Source organism: Chinchilla lanigera, unplaced genomic scaffold (assembly GCF_000276665.1).
Source record: "Chinchilla lanigera isolate Chin_1 unplaced genomic scaffold, ChiLan1.0 scaffold00047, whole genome shotgun sequence".
Taxonomy (NCBI): Eukaryota; Metazoa; Chordata; class Mammalia; order Rodentia; family Chinchillidae; genus Chinchilla; species Chinchilla lanigera.
Window position 1 is genome coordinate 1204542 of NW_004955448.1, and position 5034 is coordinate 1209575.

Here is a 5034-nt window from a genome sequence, read left to right on the forward strand (position 1 = left end):
GAGCCCCGCAGCCCGCCGGGGATGCGCTCCTTCTCTCCGCCGGGGGCGGTGGATGCGGACTGCTGAGCCTGGGTGTCGGGTTGCCGCGTTGCCCTAGTGACGGGATGCCGAGCGGTGACTCTTTGTGGTGGGAGCTGCGGGTGGGGGGCTCGCCTGGGCTCCTCTGAGGCGTCCCGCGTGATACCCCTGTTCCCAGGACTCCTTTTGCCCCTCGGCCCTAAGGCTTAGCCAGCTGGCGCGCTCCCAAAATCAGGGCAGGCATCGGTGGCTCTCAGGAACGTTGCTGAGCTTTGCAGAGCCTACACTGTTCCCTCGTTTGGATACTAGAGGCCTCTCATTTTGTGGATTCCTCTGCCAGAAGAGTCCCCCGAATGTTACGGGTCCATGTGTGGCTAAATTGTTCATAAATTCCGAGCAAAACGAGAGGAGACCTGTGTCAACGGTTAATAAATCCGGAAAGTTACTGCTGGGTCCAAGACTGCGCTCAAAATACAAAGGATTTCCTACTGCTGTAGGAAAGGGTTCACTGAGTAACACCCGAGCATTTCTGATCTCCAGGGCTAAAAATAACTCGGGACCCTGATCTAGGAGAGGCTTGTATTTACCAGGTAAATGGTGACCAGAGCCTGTGTGACCCCTCTCCTACCGTCTTGAATAACTTCTAGGCGTTTAGACTGGATGCAGAATTAGGAGATGCTTCACAACAAACATGTAAATTAAGGTAACAAAGGGGAAAGAGGAAAGCACCGAAACGTTGAAAAGTTGAGTTTCAACTTTAAAGTTACTGTGTAAGGTCACATTTTGTAGAATTATAGGGATGTAGCTCTGGAAAGGAAACAACGTTGCTAAACAGTCTAGTTAGTCCAGAAGTTTTGTATTTTTTTTCTGGTGCCTTCTTTGAAATAGAGGACCACTGCGTGGAGCGGGTGGGGAGTACAGTAGGAAGAGGTTCCAGGTTTAGGCGCCCATCAGATTGAGACCTTGTATTTTCTTATGCTGTGAAGATACAGAGCACATATGTGGTGTTTTCTACTTGATTTAGTTACACTTACTCGTGTTTGCTAGTCACCTTTCTGTGGTGGTTGTAGCCGTTTTCATCCTTATTTTTTAGCTGTTACCACTTTAAAAGTTGATGGTTACATTGTGGTGGTAACATGAATATGTTCACTTTGTGAGAATTCATCAAGCTTATGTTCAGAGTTTATGCTGTTTGTTTATGTGTGTTACAATCCAATAATCTTAAACAGTAAACAAAAGATGATGAAAGAAAAAAAAAGTGGCACTAATCTCAGCACTCTGAGGCTGAGGCAGGAGAATCATTTCGAGCCCTGCAATTTAGGCAATTTAGCAAGATCCTGTTTCAAAATAAATTAATTTAAAAAAGACTTGGGATACGGGTCAGTGCAAAGGCCCTAGATTCAATCCCCAGTACTACACACTAAAAAAAAAAAAGTCAATAAAAGAAAGAAAAGTGTTAATAATTGTGTATAGAGATTGAGTTTTATGCATTGATTTACTCTGAAGTTAAGATTTATTTCTGGACTTTATTATCATATTTTTGTAGCACAGAGTTTGAAAAAACTGCCTTCCGTTGTTACTCTTTTTTTGTTTTTAAACAGTGAAAGGATTAGAAAAACTATGTTATAAATTCAAATCTCAAGAGATTGTAAAATGTCTATTGAGTAAAAACATTCATAAAAATGTAGAATTTGTCACTTTCTCATTTTTTCTAAAATATAACAATGTACTTTAGTTAGTTTTACTTTTCCAACATGGTCTTACTTTCCTGGAATTACATATAGTAAAATTCAAATATCTTGAAAAATATATTCTGTGTAGTAGAGTAGCTAAACTTCACAGTTTAGAGTTTTAGGTTATATATTCAAAGAGTCCATTTACTCTGTATTCAGTACTATGATAGTGTCATCCTGTAGCTTTCTTTAGACCCACCTTCCTACCATGCTGCCTTATTTTCCATTTATATACAATGATCTGTTCCTGTTTGTATAATCATGCATGCTTTGAAAAGGATGCATAGCGGTAGAATATTTGAGTTTTAAGAGTGACAGTATGTTAATTTAAGTCCAAAGGGACTATCCATGTGAGAAAAAGAACTACCAACTTGTATCTTTCTTTACTTTTTTTTCAGGGTAGCGGATCCCTACTCAGCAGTATCTGGGCAGAAGTCTAGAAAAGTTGTAGCTCTTTTGATGCTACAAATATTCAGAATGATTTGGCTATTTGTAATCTGAATATTTAAATTTGGAGTAGATTTTCCCCAAAATTATTCTTTTCTTCTTGAACAAAACAAACAGTGGCAAACTATGTTCTTTAATGTATAAGTCAGGTGATGTCTGAGCTATTTAATCCCATAAATAAATCATTTGACATTTTAGCAAAAGTCCATAAGAAATGAAGTTATGCTAGTTAAAACATACTCATTTTAAAAATGTAAATAGAAGCTAAAGCCATAAACTATAATTATCCAATTATAAAACTATAATTAACTGAAGCCACCAAAACCCTGAATTATCCAAACTCTTTATCTCCGTACTTCATTTTTGGAAAAACTGCATTAATTATAATAGTATCACAAGAACCAAAGGAAATTTAGACAACAGAGAAAAATCACCCCTAATTCCACAAGTTCATACAAATGTCATCTTTCTGGATGTATTTACTCTTTTTTTTTTTTTTTTTTTTTTTTTTTGGTTTTTCTCCGGTACCGGGAACCGAACTCACGACCTTGCGCTTGCCAGGCAGGCGCTTTTGCCGCTGAGCTAAATCCCCAGCCCCTGTATTTACTCTTTATTTATGACTTTTTATAGCAAAGTACAAGAAATACCTGTAATTCTATATTTGTTCATTTTGTCCTGAGACCTAGGAATTTTTTCATCCTGTAGTTTGAGGCTAATTAGAAGAGAGAAATTTAACTGCTTTATGTTCCTTTTGATGAATTTAGATTTTATCGGTAAGTACTTGCCCCCTTTATCACCTGTCATGCCTTCTGTCTGAAAGTCTGTTTTGCCAAGCATTAAGATGGCTGTCGCAGTTCTTTTTCTATGGGTGTCAGTCTTACGTAGATCTTCTGTCCTTTCAGTTCATTTCAGACTTTCTCTGTCCTTGCTTTTTTTTTTTTTTTGGTTTTTCTCCGGTACCGGGGACCGAACTCACGACCTTGTGCTTGCCAGGCAGGCGCTTTTGCCGCTGAGCTAAATCCCCAGCCCTGTCCTTGCATTTTAACATATCTGTTATAAACTTTACATAGCTGGACTTTGGTGTTTTATCTAATATCGCAATATAGGCTTTAATTAGCAAGTTTAGTTCATTTACATGCATTGTAATTATTGACCTGTTTGAAGTTGTTTGAACAAATTTTGTATGTTCTCTGTTATGAATCCTGTTGGGTTCTATTCTGTTAGTTGTTTCCTTTTTCTGTTTCGTTCTCTTTTCCTCATTCTTGTTTTTCCTTCATGGATGACCCCTTCTCCTATACTGAGGATAGGACCCAGTGCACTGAGCTACACCCCCCAGGACTTTTAATACTCCTTTTTTGGGGGACAGAGTCCCACATAATCTTTATGTTCCTCAGGCTGGGCTTGAACTTGCAGTCCTCCTGCCTCAGCCTCCCAGAATGCAGGAAGTACAGGTGAGAGTCACCATCGATGTAATGTCTGGAAATTTGATATCACTCTTTAGCTATTTTTCTCAGTTCTCTCTATTGTCTTTTTCAGAGGGTCAGGATAAATATGTTTCTGCTCTTCTGTTTTTTGAATCTCATTTCATTTTTTTCATCTTCTTACTGCATTTTGGGTAATTTCTTCTGCTGTATATTCCAGTTGACTCTTCAATTGCGTTTTCTCTCCTAAAGCCCTACATTATGGTTTGTTTTGTTGTTGTTTGTAGTTCTGCAAATTTACTTTTCATTTGGGAAGTTTCATGTTTTTATCGTGCTTATCTTTTTGGTTATTCCTGATAATATCTTATTACATGCTCAACTTCGTGGCTTAGGCCATTTCTTTAAATGTTTCTTACTCAGTTATTGGGTACTTTGTGTCTACCTGACAATTCCTGTATATAAGTGACTGTATATTGTTTTTATGTTTTTTTCACATACAGTGGCTTGCTTCCTTATGTACTTGGTGATCTTAGACTTTTGATTCATATTTCCCTGATCTTAATATGTAGAAATGCTAGTAATGTGAACAGAAGACACTTTCCTTCAAAGGTATTTGCATCTCTTTCTATGTGCCCAGTGATTTTAGCCACCTGGGTCTTCTTTGTCCCTCTCTGTGGCGCCCCCAGAAATCAGAAGTGTCTGAGTCAGCTTCCTCACAGAGCAGCTGTTGGCGCCTGCGCTCCAGCTGCATTCTTCCTGCCTGCGTGCAGGCTGAAATTCCAGTTTATGCTCAAGATTTCTTTCTTTTCCTTTGGTGGGGGAAAGCAGTTTATGAAAAATTTTCTAATTTCTGTATGGGGGTTTCGGTTGTCACAAATTCTCACGAATGCTTGATATATGTTTTTAGAAATTTAACCATTTTGCGGCTTGTGAAATGATATTTCCTTATGATTTTACTTAACATGTCCCCAGTAACAAAGGTGGACGTCATTCTCGTTTTTGTTAATTACTTGGATGTATTTCTTAATGAAGAACTTGTGAAGATCTTTTACCGTGATTTGTCATTTTTGATGCAGTAGTCCACTAAATGGACATGTCATAAGTTACCCTTTCTTATTGAAATGTCAGGTAAACTGAAAAAATAGTCAAAAGAAAACTTAGTTATGCTCTTTGTTGTGAATTTACAAGGAATAAGAACATAAAACTCCAGCAGCAAGATTTAAAATATAAAATGTGGCTGGGCATGCTGGCACATGTCTATAATCCTAGCACTCAGAGGCTGAGGCAGGATGATTGCCATGAATTCAGGTCCAGCCTGGGCTACATAAGTAAGCTGGACACCAGCCTGGACTATATTGCAAGACCCTGTCTCAAAATAAATACATAGATAAATAAAAGTGTGACACAATGCAATT